General features: G+C 45.9%; 1 protein-coding gene across 3 annotated transcripts in view; it reads right to left on the bottom strand.

The window, feature by feature from the left end:
- The window catches only part of pla2g6 (phospholipase A2, group VI (cytosolic, calcium-independent)), an 85,029-nt gene extending 82,190 nt beyond the window's left edge, over positions 1-2,839 (bottom strand). For 2 of the 3 annotated variants that reach the window (XM_085969646.1, XM_085969648.1), the window contains exon 1: positions 1,830-1,901. The gene's annotated coding sequence lies outside the window, so the exon portion shown is untranslated. Of the gene's footprint in view, positions 1-1,829; positions 1,902-2,757 lie in introns of those variants that run through there. The other variant, XM_085969647.1, reaches the window with a different exon arrangement.
- Between the last annotated feature and the right edge of the window lie 13,434 nt (positions 2,840-16,273).

Genomic DNA, 16,273 nt, shown 5'->3' with positions numbered 1-16,273 from the left:
CCTTTTACAAAATCAAACTAAAATACTGGGTGGTTTGCAGTGAATTACAGTAATCCAACTGAAGGGTTCAAGGAGCTTGACAGGGTAGATGCTGGGAGAATAAGGGGTCGGCCATTTAGGACTGAGATGAGGAGAAGTCTCTTCACTCAGAGGGTGGTGAATCTTTGGAATTCTCTACCCCAGTGGGCTGTGGAGGCTCAGTCATCTTGAGTATATTCAAGACAGGGATCGATAGATTTTTGGACTCTATGGGAATCAAGGGATATGGGGATTGGGCGGGAAAGTGGAGTTGAGGCTGAAGATCAGCCATGATCTTATTGAATGGCAGAGCAGGCTCGAAGGGCCGAATGGCCTACTGCTGCTCCTATTTCTTATGTTAAGTACTTTGGGACGTTTTACTACATTAAAGGCACTATATAAATGCCAGTTGCTGTTGGTCAGAGGATTTTGAACCTATGCTTTATAACTGTATTTCAGTATAGTATAATATAAATCAGGAAGGTTATTGCGTCATTTAATTTTAATAGTACTGGGCTCTCTCTTGGCAAAGACGGTACTCTGTGCTGTTTCAGAATGCCATTGTGAGCGAGGATTAGGCTGAGTGATACAGACTCTGCGATTGGAAAGATGTCAGCTGTTAGCATATTAAAAAATGTTCGAAACCTTATTTCACCCAGCCCTAATAGAGTTACCTCTCATTTGCCAACCCCAAATACCGGAACTGGCCAAAATGGGAGTGCTAAGTCCACACGGGTCAAGTTCTAATATGTGCAGTGACACTCAAAGGTACATAACCTGCAACCCCTGGTTAATATTGCTCAGTTGATGCTCTGCAAGGTATTTAGCTCTGCTTTTGTGACACTCTCCCACACATGAAGCATTAGCAGGCTTCCCAATATTTAGTTGGAACAAATTTCTGCTCATCCAGTACTGGATGTCGGACAAGCAGTCTGACAATTTAGAGACTGTGGAGGGGTCGAGAGAAGTGGTGGTGAGGTAGAGCTGAGTGTCGCCGGCGTACATGTAGAAACTGACGCTGTGTTTTCGGATGATGTCGCCAAGGGGCGGCATGTAGATGCGAAATAGGAGGAGGCCAAGGATAGATCCTTGGGGGACACGAGGTAACGGTGCGGGAGTGGGAAGAAAAGCCATTGCAGGTGATTCGCTGGCTACGATTAGATAGATAAGGATGTCCAAAAGCGCTTTACAGCCAATGGAAGTACATTTGAAGTGTAGTCATTGTTGTAATGCAAGGGAGAGGAGGGCGCCCAGCAACGGCAAGTCCGTACCAGCACAGAGGAGTCGGCAAACTTTGTAACAGCAGGGGGAAGAGGGGAGGAATTCTCCAACTATTGAGACCCTTTCAGATGAGACGTTAAACCAAGGCGTGTGTCCTCTCAGGTGGACGTAAAAGATCCCACAGGCACTACTGCGAAGATGAGCAGGGGGAGTTCTCCCCGGTGACCTGGGACCAATATTTATCCCTCAACCAATATCTAAAAAACAGATGATCTGGTCATTATCACATTGCTGTTTGTGGGAGCTTGCTGTACGCAAATTGGCTGCCGCGTTTCCCACATTACAACAGTGACTACACTTTATAAAAAAACTACTTCAATGGCTGTAAAGCACTTTGGTAGGTCCTGAGGTGGTGGTAAAAGGCGCTATAGAAATGCAAGTCTTTCTTTTTTAGCACGGCTTCCCTTTTGCTTTCAGCCCACTGCCTGTGGTTGCCACGGCAACATTCGACCACCACTCCCTTTTGGCCCCATGCCTAGGCCCCAATCCTCCTCTTGCCCCGCAAGGACATTCCTAAAAAAAATCTTTACCTTCAATCCGCTTCTCGCGTTCCTCACCCCAGGCCCCGCCCACCGGCTGCCTGTCCTGTCCTGACTGACTGACTGACGGCCGCCGCACCCAATCGGCGGCCAGGTCATGCCGCCGAGCAGCCAATCACCGGGCTTGGGTGGGGAGCGGGGCGGAGACTTGTGATTCCCCTCACATGCTCATCGGCCACGGAACCGGAAATCCCTTCGGCGCCATCTTACTTTAGGGCAAAAATGCATTATTTTGAGGGGAGGCCGCCAATTGCGGGTCGCCATCTTTGCTATTGGCAAGGTGCTACCTTCTGCTTGTGATAACAACAACAACCTGTATTTATATAGCGCCTTTAACGTAGTAAAATGTCCCAAGGCGCTGCAGAGGAGCATTTTAAGACGAAAAAAATAACTTAATAGAACAGCCTTCCTCCCCCACTACTGTCTTGGAGATGTTGACTTTTGGCTGGTTCTATATGTAGCCTGGCGAAATGGAGCAGCACAGGACACGAACTTTCGTTTTTGGGGTTTTTTATTCTGTATTAATAACTTGGGTCTAGGTTTAGGATGAAATTGTAAATACATAAAACACAGTCGACAAAATACGGCAGTGGCTTGCTGTAAAACAGAACATGAGGTAAACCACAAATCATTATACAAAACAAAACATATCATACCATACATTCGTATGTCCCGTTATCACTTGTTACCTCTTACAAGCAAACAGAAAGTATTAAACTCGTTCGAAACGTAGCCCCAAGGACTCAACAACAATTTTAACAAAGGTTAACACCAGCACATGGTGGGACAATCTACAAGCATCCCCGTGATATCGAGTGATTTGGGAAACAATATCACTTTAATACTATGTCTGGCTGCACTAAATGCTGTTTTAGTTGTACTTTACGCAGACTAAGTTCATTTCAAAAGTCATATTCACCCCAACTCTCCTCAGAGCACACCCCTCACGCTGGATCTAGAAAATGGAGGCTGTGAAAAAAGGGGAGGTTCCTTTGGCATCACATGGCCCTTCCCATAACCCTTTTCTCCTTTTTTCAAATTCTAAAAGGGGAAAATGAACCGCGCCATCTAGTGGACTTAAATATTCACTGCATTTTCCCACTTGGCTACATATACAACAACAACTTGTATTTATATAGCGCCTTTAACGTAGTAAAACGTCCCAAGGCCCTTCCACAGGAGTGTTATAAGACAAAAAATTTGGCACCGAGCCACATCAGGAGAAATTAGGGCAGGTGACCAAAAGCTTGGTCAAGGAGGTAGGTTTTAAAAGAGGAAAGAGAGCGAGGCAGACAGGTTTAGGGAGGGAATTCCAGAGCTTAGGGCCCAGGCAACAGAAGGCACGGCCACCAATGGTGGAGCGATTATAATCAGGGATGCTCAAGAGGGTAGAATTACAGCAGCATATTATACCCCCTACTGTCTTGGGAATGTTGCCTTTTGGCTGGTTCTATAGGTGCCCATTCCCTTCCATTATCTCACCCAAGAGTAGGGCTGCTAATCCTCCAGGAGCCTCCAGGAAACAAAGACTAATCACCTGGACACTGCTGCGAGCAACCCATGAGAAAAAAATCACAGTGGAAATTAAACAAATTGTGTTCTTTTCATTTTCGTTGATCACATTTGTGCAGTACTGAGGGAGTGCTGCACTGTCGGCGATGCCGTCTTTCGGATGAGACATTAAACCGAGGCCCCGTCTGCTCGCTCAGGCTGGTTCTATAGGTGCCCATTCCCTTCCACTATCTCACCCAAGAGCAGGGTTTCCAACCCTCCAGGATTGTCCTGGAGTCTCCAGGGATCAAAAGAGGTCATCATTCAAGTATGAGGCTTGCCAGTGGGTATCTGCAGACTATTGAACCACAGGGAGCATCAGAGCCTGCTTCACCAGATGTCCTGTCTCAATGTTGACATGATGCTCACTCCCAACAGAGCTTGCTGGATAGCAGTCAGGAGTAGAAACACTGGCTGATTTCCCCCTACTCACTGGATAAACTCAGTAAGCCATTCTAACAGGACTAGACAGACTAGATGCAGGAAGGATGTTCCTGATGGCCGGGGAGTCCAGAACCAGGGGTCACAGTCTAAGGATAAGGGGTAAGCCATTTAGGACTGAGATGAGGAGGAATTTCTTCACCCAGAGAGTGGTGAACCTGTGGAATTCTCTACCACAGAAGGCAGTGGAGGCCAATTCATTAAATATATTCAAGAAGGAGTTAGATATATTTCTTAAGGCTAAAGGGATCAAGGGATATGGGGAGAAGGCAGGGACAGGGTACTGAGTTTGGATGATCAGCCATGATCTTATTGAATGGCGGAGCAGGCTCGAGGGGCCGAATGGCCTACTCCTGCTCCTATCTTCTCTGTTTCTATGTTTCTATATTTCTATTGGGAGCTAGGTGCACCTCTCTCTAAAGATCACAAATTACATTACTTATAATTAGTGGGAAAATGCAGTTAACAACTAATTTTCGACTGCTCATTTCAAATTCTAATATTTCACTCGTTACTACTACTACTAAAAGCTAGTTAATAGCACTTAGGAATGAGAAAGGGTAACCTTTACATTCACTTTTTACACAGCAATTAAGGAAACTGAAGAAGTTATTTTATTACTCAGTACCAGGACATTCCATTCAACATTCATTTAGTATGATTATACATTCAGCGCTAGTTCAGTAAACAAATCTGTTATCTTTGTCAGGCCAATCTGATAAAATTACCAACGAGATTGTTCGGCTGGCGATGGTGGCACAAATGAAGCAGCGGTAAAGCTAAAGGTTTGTGGTAGATCACCAGATCAAAACAACGGGGAAGGGTTACTTCATGAAAAGATAAGGACAGTATGTGCAAACAGAAAGGTCATAGCAAGGGTGGACTTTAACCATCTTAATACACACCGGGAATTTCCAAATAATCCAGAATCTGAACTGACAAATGTAATAATGCGTGACTGCTTTCTGATCTCGCGTGTTAGGCTTGCAACTAGAGGTGACCCGTACTTCTACCTGGTAATGACAAGTGACCAGACTGCATTCTTGGAATGGATGTAAGTGGCACCAATCATAGTATGTTTAAATTTGACATAATCTGGGATAAACCAATATCTCAAACCAATTCTACAACTTTAAAAGAGACAACTTCAAGGGAATGAGGGAAGAATTTATAATGATTGACCGGGGTGGGGTGACAGAACACTCAAGAAAGTCTCAGTTGGGTACAAATGAAATATCTTTTAAGTCATACCAAGAAGTAGGAAATGCTGGGTAAACAAATATGATCTGCTATGGATTCATAAAACAGTACAGATAAATTAGTTTAAAAAAAATCCTACCAAGCCTTTAGGGAGAAAGGTGAGAAAAACTATTGGGTAGAAAGAGGAACCTACAATAATGTTAAAGAGGCGGTTAGAGGGGTCAAAGAGCAAACCAGAACTGGTGGACTTTACCCAACCTTATATAGACAGGATGAACTCAAATATTTAACATATTAAATAATTACTTCCTGGGAGCAGTCAGTGCAGAGGAGACACTGGTAACAGATTCTCTTTCATAGGTGCTTCCACACCTAAACTTAATGGCTTTGATGTCATTTTAAAGCATCAAACGACACTGTTTTATACAGCTCCTTTAACTTACAAAATGTCCCAAAGTGCTTCACAGAGCCGTAGTCAAAAGAAATGGACGCCAAGCCAAAGTAGATGTTAGGAGGGGTACCAAAAAAACTTGCTCAAAGGGGTAGGGTTTCAGCAAGGTCTTAAAAGGAGGAGAGGAAGATAGAGAGGTGGAGGAGTTCAGGGAAGGAATTCCAGAGTGTGGGTCCCGGGCAGCTGAACGCACGGCCGCCAATGATGGGGAAAAGGAAGGGTTGTGCACAAAACTCAGGGGATCAGAATAACAGAGAGATGGGGGTGGGGTGGGGGGGCGGCGAATGCAGGTCCGGAGAAGGTTACAGAGATAGGGAGGGGCTCACACATGAATGTATTTATGTTAAGGCTAAAGGGATCAAGGGATATGGGGAGAAAGCAGGGACAGGGTACTGAATTTGGATGATCAGCCATGATCTCATTAAATGGCGGAGCAGGCTCGAGGGGCCGAATGGCCTACTCCTGCTACTATCTTCTATGTTTCTAAACACCAATCTGAGAATTTTTATCTTTAAGGCATTGGAAGACCGAAAGGCAATGGAGGTCAGCAAGGGCGGGGGCGATGGGTGAGTGGGTCCTGCTGCAGGATAGGATATGGAGGTCAGCAGAGTCTTGGATGAGCTGAAATTTATAAAGGATGGAGTCTTGGAGCCCAGACAGGAGAGCATTGAAATAGTCGAGTCTGACAAAAGCATGGACGGGAGTCTCAGCAGTAGATGGGCTGAGGTAATGGCAGAGATGGGCAACGTTACAGAGGTGGATGTAGATGGTCTTGATGGCGGAGACGATAAGGGGTTGGAAGCTCAACTCAGGTATGAATAGAATGCCAAGGCTGCAAATAGTCTGATTTAGCCAGAAGGAAGCAAAATTAATAATTCTACAAGGATGAACATTGATGTAAGAAAACTACTAGGCACTTGGTCTAAGCGTTAAACAAAGCTTTAATCAACTGTTTTTCAACATGGAGATCTAGTTATGTCCTTCACTAGTTCCTGTTAAAGAATGTCCTGAGCAAGCTGGGCCCATGCCCGAGTATTTATACTCTCCCTGGACAGCGCCACCAGCAGGCCACCCAGTATTATTACATAAGTTATTTCCACATGACTGACAAGATTCATGTCACACACTATACGCCAAAGATGCTAAGTGAGACGAGTGACTGAATTGGAAATGTGGTAACTAGTTTCAAGAAAGGTGATAAAACAAACTCAGGTCTTAAAGAAAGAAAAGAAAGACTTTTTATATAGCACCTTTCACGACCACCAGATGTCCCAAAGCGCTTTACAGCCCAGACTGTGCCCAGGCTCAGACTGTGCCCAGACCCAGACCCAGTCCCAGACTGTGCCCAGACCCAGACCCAGTCACAGACTGTGCCCAGACCCAGACTGTGCCAGACTGTGCCAGACCCAGACCCAGACTGTGCCTAGTCCCAGAATGTCCCAGACCCTGTCCCAGACTGTCCAAGACCCAGACCATCCCAGACCCAGAATGTCCCAGACCCTGTCCCAGACTGTCCAAGACCCAGACTGTCCCAGACCCTGTCCCAGACTGTCCCAGATGCTGCCCAGACTTTTTGAAGTGTAGTCACTGTTGTAATGTGGGAACATCAGTAACTATCAAAATAACTGAATTGGTCATTGGACACAAACTTGAGAAAATAGCCGAGTAAGTGGCAGGCAACACGTTTTCAGAATCCTGCCTGACCAATCACCTTCGCTATGTTGATGAAGTGACAGCCCATACGAACATTTTATAGCCTTATAATAGAGTATACCCAGACTTCCAGAAGGCTCCTAATAAAGTTCCACATGAAAGGCTGCTACAGAAGCTGAAGATAATGGGTATTATAGCTGCTGCAGTCCATGTGGTGAAGGTACTCCCAGTGCTGTTAGGGAGGGAGTTCCAGGAGTTTGACCCAGAGACGATGAAGGATCGGCGATATACTTCTAAGTCAGGATGATGTGTGACTTGGAGCAGGACTTGGAGGTGGTGGTGTTCCCATGCGTCTGCTGCCCTTGTCCTTCTAGGTGGTAGAGGTTGCGGGCTTGGGAGGTGCTGCCGAAGAAGCCTTGGCGAGTTGCTGCAGTGCATCTTGTAGATGGTACACACTGCAGCCACGGTGCACCGGTGGTGGAGGGCGTGACTGTTTAAGGTGGTGGATGGGGTGCCGATTAAGCGGGCTGCTTTGTCCTGGATGGTGTCGAGCTTCTTGAGTGTTGTTGGAGCTGCACTCATCCAGGCAAGTGGAGAGTAACCCATCACACTCCTGACTTGTGCCTTGTAGATGGTGGAAAGGCTTTGGGGAGTCAGGAGGTGAGACACTCGCCGCAGAATACCCAGCCTCTGACCTGCTCTTGTTGGCACAGTTGCGATTGCCCTTAACCTCACAAATGGTTCAGAAGAGAATTTTTTTTAAACTGAACTTTCAACCATTTGATTGAGGAAAAAGATCCATTCTTGATAAACTTTGTTGGCTGAAGGGAAAGCAAAAAATAAAATGGAGCTGTAGCTAACCAGGTATGTTAGTAAGATGTCTTGTCTGACTGGGCACTTCAGAATCGAACAGTTGTTAATCGCTGGAATAAATATTTGTGCATTCAATCTCCAATTTGTTTGGCAGACTTTTGGAAAGAGCAAAGAAACTCACAAATCCTCATATCATGAGGGGCCGTGAACTTGAGTTACTGTTGGTAAAAAGAAAAGAATGACCGTATTTATGTAGTGCCTTTCACGACCACTGGACGTCCCAAAGCGCTTTACAGCCAATGAAGTACTTCTTTTTGAAGTGTAGTCGCTGTTGTAATGTAGAGAAACGTGGCAGCCGATTTGCGCACAGCAAGCGCCCACAAACAGCAATGTGATACAATAGCAAAATACTGCGGATGCTGGAAATCTGAAATAACAACAGAAAACGCTGGAAAAACTCAGCAGGCCAGGGCAGCATCCGTGGAGAGAGAAACAGAGTTAACGTTTCAGGTCGATGGCCCTTCGTCAGAACTGGAAAAAAAAGCAGGAAAAGGAACAGATTTTAAAGCAAGTTTAGGGGCTGGGAAATGGGGGAGGGGATGAAAGAACAAAAGGGAAGGTCTGTGATAGGCTGTAAGGCAGGAGAAGTAAAGAGACATTAAGAGATATTCAAGGCGAGAGGAGATGGTAATGGGACAGGTTAAGAAACAAAGGCTGGCTCTAGATGGGGTGTGAATTGCGCTGGCAGAATGAAAGACAGCTGCCATGTGGGAGGGAAGAAAGAAACAGCAATGTGATGATGACCAGATAATCTGTTTTTAGTGCTGTTGATAAATAACGGCCCAGGACACCTGGGCGAACTCCCCTGCTCTTCTTCAAAATAGTGTCATGGGATCTTTTTTACGTCCACCCGAGAGAGCAGACGGGGCCTCGGTTTAATGTCTCATCTGAAAGACGGCACCTCCGACAGTGCGGCACTCCCTCAGCACTGCACTGGGAGTGTCAGCCTGGATTTTTGCGCTCAAGCCTCTGGAGTGGGACTTGAACCCACGACCTTCTGATTCAGCCAGGCAAACGTGCTACCCACTGAGCCGCAGCACTATGGTCATTACTTCATTGCTTCTCCTCCCGCTCCCGCATCGTTACCTCCGGTGTCCCCCAAGGATCTATCCTTGGATCCCTCCTATTTCTCATCCACATGTTGACCCTCGGTGACATCATCCAAAAACACAGCGTCCGTTTCCACATGTGCGCTGACGACACCCAGCTCTACCTCACTACCTCTTCTCTCGACCCCTCCGCAGTCTCTTAAATTGTCAGACTGCTTGTCCAACATACAATTCTGGATGAGCAAAAATTTTCCCCAATTAAATATTGGGAAGACTGAAGCCATTGTTTTCAGTCCCCGCCACAAACTCCGTTCCCTAGCCACTGACTGCATCCCTCTCCCGAACATCTGTCTGAGGCTGAACCACACTGTTCGCAACCTTGGTGTCATATTTGACCCTGAAATGAGCTTCCGACCACATATCCGCAGCATGACAAAGACCGCCTACTTCCACCTCCGTAACATCGCCCGTCTCCGCCCTTGCCTCAGTTCATCCGCTGCTGAAACCCTCATCCATGCCTTTGTTACCTCTAGACTTGACTATTCCAACGCACTCCTGGCTGGCCTCCCACATTCCACCCTATGTAAACTTGAGGTCATCCAAAACTCGGCTGCCCCATGTCCTAACTCGCATCAAGTCCTGTTTGCCCATCACCCCTGTGCTTGCTGACTTACATTGGCCTACGTTAAGCAGCGCCTCGATTTCAAAATTCTCACCCTTGTTTTCAAATCCCGCCACAGCCTCGCTCCTTCCTATCTCTGTAACTTCCTCCAGCCCCACAACCCCCCGAGATATCTGCGCTCCTCTAATTCTGCCCTCTTGAGCATCCCTGATTATAATCGCTCCACCATCAGTGGCCGTGCCTTCTGTTGCCTAGGCCCTGAGCTCTGGAATTCCCTCCCTAAACCTCTCCGCCTCGCTACCTCTCTTTCCTCCTTTAAGACGCTCCTTAAAACCTACCTCTTCGACCAAGCTTTTGGTCACCTGCCCTAGTTTATCCTTAATAACAACAGAAAATGCTGGAAAAACTCAGCAGGCCAGGCAACATCCGTGGAGAGAAAATAGAATCAACGTTTCGGGTCAAACCCTTTGCTGAGTTTTTCCAGCATTTTCTGTTGTTATTTCGGATTTCCAGCATCTGCAGTATTTTGCTATTGTACTAGTTTATCCTTATGTGGCTCGGGGTCAAATTTTTTGTCTTAAAATGCTCCTGTGAAGCACCTTGGGACGTTTTACTATGCTTAAAGGCGCTGTATAAATGCAAGTTGTTATTTTTGTTGTTATATGTAATATCTGATTGTAATATCTGATACCAAACTGTATCACAGTATGGTATGGCAGCTGTAGCTACTATGACCGGAAAGCCCTGCAGCGGGTAGTCAAAACTGCCCAACGCATTACCGGCACCCGGCTACCGACCATAGAGCACGTATACCAGAAACGCTGCCTACGGAGGTCACGGTCCATCATCAAAGACCCTGCCCACCCCAGCCACAGTCTGTTCGCCCTCCTGCCATCTGGGAGACGCTACAGATGCATTCGCACCCGTACGACCAGATTTAGGAACAGCTTCTTTCCCAGGGCTGTCATCCTACTGAACTCCACAAATAAACTCTAAAGCCTGCACATCTGCCAATGCACTTTATTATGGTCATATTTATGTTAATATACTACAAGCCAAATGTATGTTGAATGTTTAAATGTCTTAATCCAAATGTACACTCTCGGGAGCCGCAAGCCTACATTTCGTTGTACTGCACTTGTGCACTAACAATAACAATAAAAGTTGATTTGATTTGATTGATCTGATGAAATGTAAAAGTGCTCTTTCAATGAGGACACACTTTGTTTTAAAAGTAGCACTGCTTGAAAGGCAGCTGCAACACTAACTGGTTGGCAACATATGTGACACTGAGATGAAGAAGTACCACAGAAAGCACCTTGGCACCCCCTCAGCAATACTGGGTGAAGTGCCTGTCTACTTGCCCCGCATAAATATGGCTTCGTTGAAGGTTACATCATCCTTTTTACCGGATTAACTGACGTCAGTGCCTTTCCATCTATGGGCAACGAGTGGGGTGACGTGTGTTTTTTATGAATGAAAGGCATCTGCGTGTGTGAGTATCATCTGACCCAAGGATTCCAGGAACTGACTTGTTTTTATACAAGGCGCACACACAAAAAAAAAACTGCAAAAAAAAAGGCGAAGGGACTGAGCACGAAATAAAAGAGCCGATCTTGCCCAAGGTGTCTGAAAACAGTGAGTAAAGGCTTCTAATCTCTCCAACTGGACCTCTTTTGGACTCTTTCGTGTTTGAAAAGAAGTTGTGTTGGCTGGAAATTGTCACAGTCCACACTGTTGTTATTCAGTTGGGCTGGGTGCTTTGGTGCTGAATCACTCTGAGTCGCGGATCTGCGAGCGTGCACTTTTATGGTCGATTTCAGGAATCCAAGCTTTCTCAAAAAGTACTTGTGTGTTTTTCTCCTCCCAATTCCCTTTTTCTTGACGAATTTGAAGCTAAAAGATCTCCCCCCACCCCCCTGCGGTTTTGGGGTGGGATTTAAAAAAATATACTTCAGTGAAGTTGCTGGGGGGTTTTTTTCTTTGGAGACTTCCCCCCCCCCCCCCCCCCCTGAGTGAACTCAACCGAGGGTGGAGAAATAAGGAAAGAGAAAAAAAAACACCTTTTTAAGAATCAGATATTTAACAAGGAAAGGATAAAGTAAAGACAGGCCCAGAGGGGGGGGGAAATACAGCATTCCACAGGTAGGCAGAATGTAAGTAAAATAAAAACCCCAGCAAATTTGAGATGATTTGGTTTAACACACAGACAGCAAGATAAAATAGGAAGTATAGAAAACAAACCAGTTTAAAATAGGAAATTGAAAAAAGGAAGGCACAGGCAATTGTGTTGAATTGAAGCTCTCTTGAATTGCCACAAGCATGTGGCTGAGTCCACTTGCAGTGACTCCTTCAAAAACTTTTCACCGTTCAAGCATCTGTTTAATATTTAACCGTGTGGTTCAGTAATGATCTGGAATCCATTTCGGAGCCTAACTTATGTGGTGCCTAGTCATTTTTTTTTGCTTGGAAGCAGTGAGTGAGGTGTTTTTCCGGATTGCCCTGTCGTTACGGGCTGGGACAGATGGCATTGGATGTGATGGCTTCTGTTAAGCATCTGGAGCTCTGGATAGGTTTTAAGACTGGCAGAGGGAACGTGGAACTGAAAGCAGAACCTTATCAGTTCCAGGAAACTTGATCCAAGGTGATAGCTGGGGGGTGCTGCAGTTGTGGCTCAGTGGTTAGCACCCTCACCTCTTAGTCAGAGAGGTCGTAGGTTCAAGTCCCCGCTCCAGAGACTTGAGCACAAAATCTAGGCCGATACTCCCAGTGCAGTACTGAGGGAGTGCTGCACTGTCAGAGGTGCCGTCTTTCAGATGAGACGTTGGAAAGTAGATGGGTCCTCGGTTTAAGGTTGACATAAAAGATCCCAGGGCACTATTTCGAAGAAGAGCAAGTTCTCCCCGGTGTCCTGGCCAATATTTATCCCTCAATCAACATAACAAAAATAGATTATCTGGTCATTATTACATCGCTGATTGTGGGAGCTTGCTATGTGCAAATTGACTACACTCCAAAAAGTACTTCATTGGCTGTAAAGTGTTTTGAGACATCCGGTGGTCATGAAATGCGCTCTATAAATGCAAGTCGTTCTTTCTTTCCTGTCACCCCTCCCTCAAACCCCTCTGCTCTTGCCCCTGTTGTGTCAGCTGTGGCTCAGTGGGCAGCACCCTTGCCTCTGAGTCAGAAGGTTGTGGGTTCAAGTCCCACTCCAGAGACTTGAGCACAAAAATCTAGGCTGACACTCCGGGGTGCCGTCTTTCGGATGAGACGTTAAGCCAGAGGCCCCGTCTGCTCTCTCAGGTGGACGGAAAAGATCCCATGGCACTATTTTGAAGAAGAGCAGGGGAGTTCTCCCCGGTGTCCTGGCCCAATATTTATCCCTCAATCAACATAACAAAAACAGATTATCTGGTCATTATCACATTGCTGTTTTTGGGAGCTTGCTGTGCGCAAAATGGCTGCCGCTTTTCCCACATTACAACAGTGACTGCACTCCAAGGGTACTTCATTGGCTGTAAAGCGCTTTGAGACGTCCGGTGGTCGTGAAAGGCGCTATAGAAATATAAGTCTATATACAATTGGTCTCAGCAAACCCTGGGCTTAGCAGGGCAAAAAAAAAAGGCCAGAGTTGTCAATTGTATTCAGGTGGCGTATATCAATATGTAAATTGTATTCAGGAGGAGGGTATTAATTGGGGACTCCCTTGTATTCACGTATCTGGGAGCAGGCTCAGGAAGTGGAAAAAGCTTATCTTGGAAGTGCATGGTATATAATGTGTGTGTGTCTCTTTAAATAAAGATTTCTACGTGACTAAAGGCTAGACTCTAGTATTCTATCCTTCACCATCTGGCAATTCGACTTTTACGGCGTGGCCCCATGATTGCTATGCAATCAGCCCTGGCGGAAAGTGTAGCTGTGTACGTCAGTTGAGGATGGGATCAGCTTCATCCATGGTTGAATAGCCTAATAGAGTCATAGAGTTATACAGCACAGAAAGAGGCCCTTCGGCCCATCGTGTCCGCGCCGGCCATCCAGCCCTGTCTATTCTAATCCCACTTTCCAGCACTTGGTCCGTAGCCTTGTATGCTATGGCATTTCAAGTGCTCATCCAAATGCTTCTTGAATGTTGTGAGGGTTCCTGCCTCTAACACCCTTTCAGGCAGCGAGTTCCAGATTCCAACCACCCTCTGGGTGAAAAAGTTTTTCCTCAAATCCCCTCTAAACCTCCTGCCCCTTACCTTGAAACTATGCTCCCCTGGTTATTGACCCCTCCACCAAGGGGAAAAGTTCCTTTCTATCTACCCTATCTATGCCCCTCTAATGCGCACTCACTCACTCTCAAGACTCATACGTGAAGAATGGCCACTTGGGCTAGATGCCAAAAGGCTCCCCGCTGCTTGAAACTACCCCCAGGAAGAGTTTGGGCTTTCAAGAGAGAAGGGAGAAAATTGAGGGGTAAAAATAATATTTTCACCCTACTAAAGTTACTTTCTATCATTTGAGATTTCTCCATCTGTAAGGGGTGGGCCGTGGGCCTTGGCCTTGTCCAGGTTTATCGGCAGACAGTAGGACTACCTCTGAAGGGTAATCCGCTCATGACTGCAGCTTTTCCTACATTACAAAGATGACTACACTTCAAAAACGACACCATGCTACACTAGAAAAGAGAAGACTGAGGGGGTGACCTAATCAAGGTCTTCAAAATTATGAAGGGGTTCGATAGGGTAGACATAGGGAAGATGTTTCCACTGGTAGGGGGATCCAAAGCTAGGGGGGTCGTAAATATAATAGTCACTAATAAATCCAATAAGGAATTCTGGAGAAACTTCTTTACCTGGGTAGTAGTTAGAATGTGGAACTCGCTACCACAAGGAGTGACTGAGGGGAAGAGCAAAGATGTATTTAAGGGAAAGCTAGATATGTACACGAGGGAGAAAGGAATAGAAGGATATGCTGATGGGGTGAGATGAAGAGGGGTGGGAGGAGGCTGGTGTGGAGCCTAAACACCGGCACGGACCTGTTGGGCCGAATGGCCTGTTTCTATGTTGTAAATTCAATGTGAAAAGTGCTACCTTGACAGTAAAGCGCTTTGGGACGTCCTGAGGTTGTCAAAAGCGCTGTATAAATGCAAGTCTTTCCTGTTTATTTTGTACCTCTCCATGATCCCCCTCCCAGCAAGGGCGTAAAGGGTCTCTGTAGCTGGACCAGTAGAAGAAATCATTGGTCGGCCAGCCCAATAGAAACTAAAGGATGTACCTGCCAACAGACAGCTGGATTTTGGAGTCGGTTTGAAGAAAGGCTGCTCAAGAGGCTTCCTGTGTGTGGGGGCACAGCGGAGTGAGTGAGTGTGCTTTGACACCAGAGCATGTTGCCTGGCATGTCGGTGCACCCACATTTGCTATAGTTACCAGACTATTGCTAAAAATACTGATCTCTGTTGAGTGCAGCTGTATTGGTTTCCCAGCAGACTACAATAGAGTTTCACATAGTGGGCTGGCCCAGAAATATCTCTTATCTATATAATTAGCACTGTTGCATATAGTGCGTCGCACGTTAACTCTGTAAGGTAGCACATCAAATCTGCCTGCAGCAAAGAAAAAGGTGTTGCACTTTTCTCCTTGCCTTAAATAGGTGGCTTAAATAGATATACTAGTGACAAAATAGAGGCCAAAAGAAAGAAAATATATCTACCTCGCTATATCTCTGGCTCTCTCTATATATAATATAATATAATGTGTGTATGTATATGTATTTTTTTTATTCATTCATGGGATGTGGATGTGGCCAGCATTTATTGCCCATCCCTCATGAAAGTGGTGGTGAACTACCTTCAATACAACTAGTGACTTGCTAGGCCATTTCAGAGGGCAGTTAAGAGTCAACCACATTGCTGGGTCTGGAGTCACATATAGGCCAGACCGGGTAAGGGCAGCAGATTTCCTTGCCTGAAGGACATTAGTGAACCAGATGGGTTTTTACACCAATCCGATAGTTGGTCACCATTACTGACACTAGCTTTTTATTCTAGATTTAGTGTGTGTGTGTGTGTGTGTGTGTGTGTGTGTATACGTATGGCTTACTCCTGTTCCTAATTCCTATGATTGAGGAATATAAGATTTTTACATCCACCTGAACAGGTTGTTGGGGCCTTGGTTTAACAGGTCATCTGAAAGACAGCACCTCTGGCAATTTAGCACTCTTTCACCACTGCACTGCACCAAACCTCTCCGCCTCGCTCTCCTCCTTTAAGTCGCTCCTTAAAACCTACCTCTCGGACCAAGCTTTTGCTCACCTGTCCTAATATCTCCTTATGTGGCACGGTGCCGAATGTTGTCTGATAATCGCTCCTGTGAAGCGCCATGGGATGTTTACTACGTTAAGGGTGCTATATAAATGTAAGTTGCTGTTGAAGCGTTGGAGAGATAGTCTAGATTATGTGCTAAACCCCTAGAGTGGGATTTGAACCTATAACCTGAGGCAAGACAACTACCACTGTGCCAAGATGACACTAAAGCTGTAGATTCTTTTCCTGATCATACTGTACCAATGTTCCATCTAACCTGTGCCCCCTTTTCACTCGTTGTTCCAATAA

The sequence above is a fragment of the Somniosus microcephalus genome, chromosome 28 (genome assembly GCF_052327205.1).
Source record: "Somniosus microcephalus isolate GS21.2 chromosome 28, FLI_Smic_1.0, whole genome shotgun sequence".
In the NCBI taxonomy this organism is placed as follows: domain Eukaryota; kingdom Metazoa; phylum Chordata; class Chondrichthyes; order Squaliformes; family Somniosidae; genus Somniosus; species Somniosus microcephalus.
The sequence above is the reverse complement of the archived record's forward strand: the minus strand, read 5'-3'. Positions and strand labels throughout refer to the sequence as shown.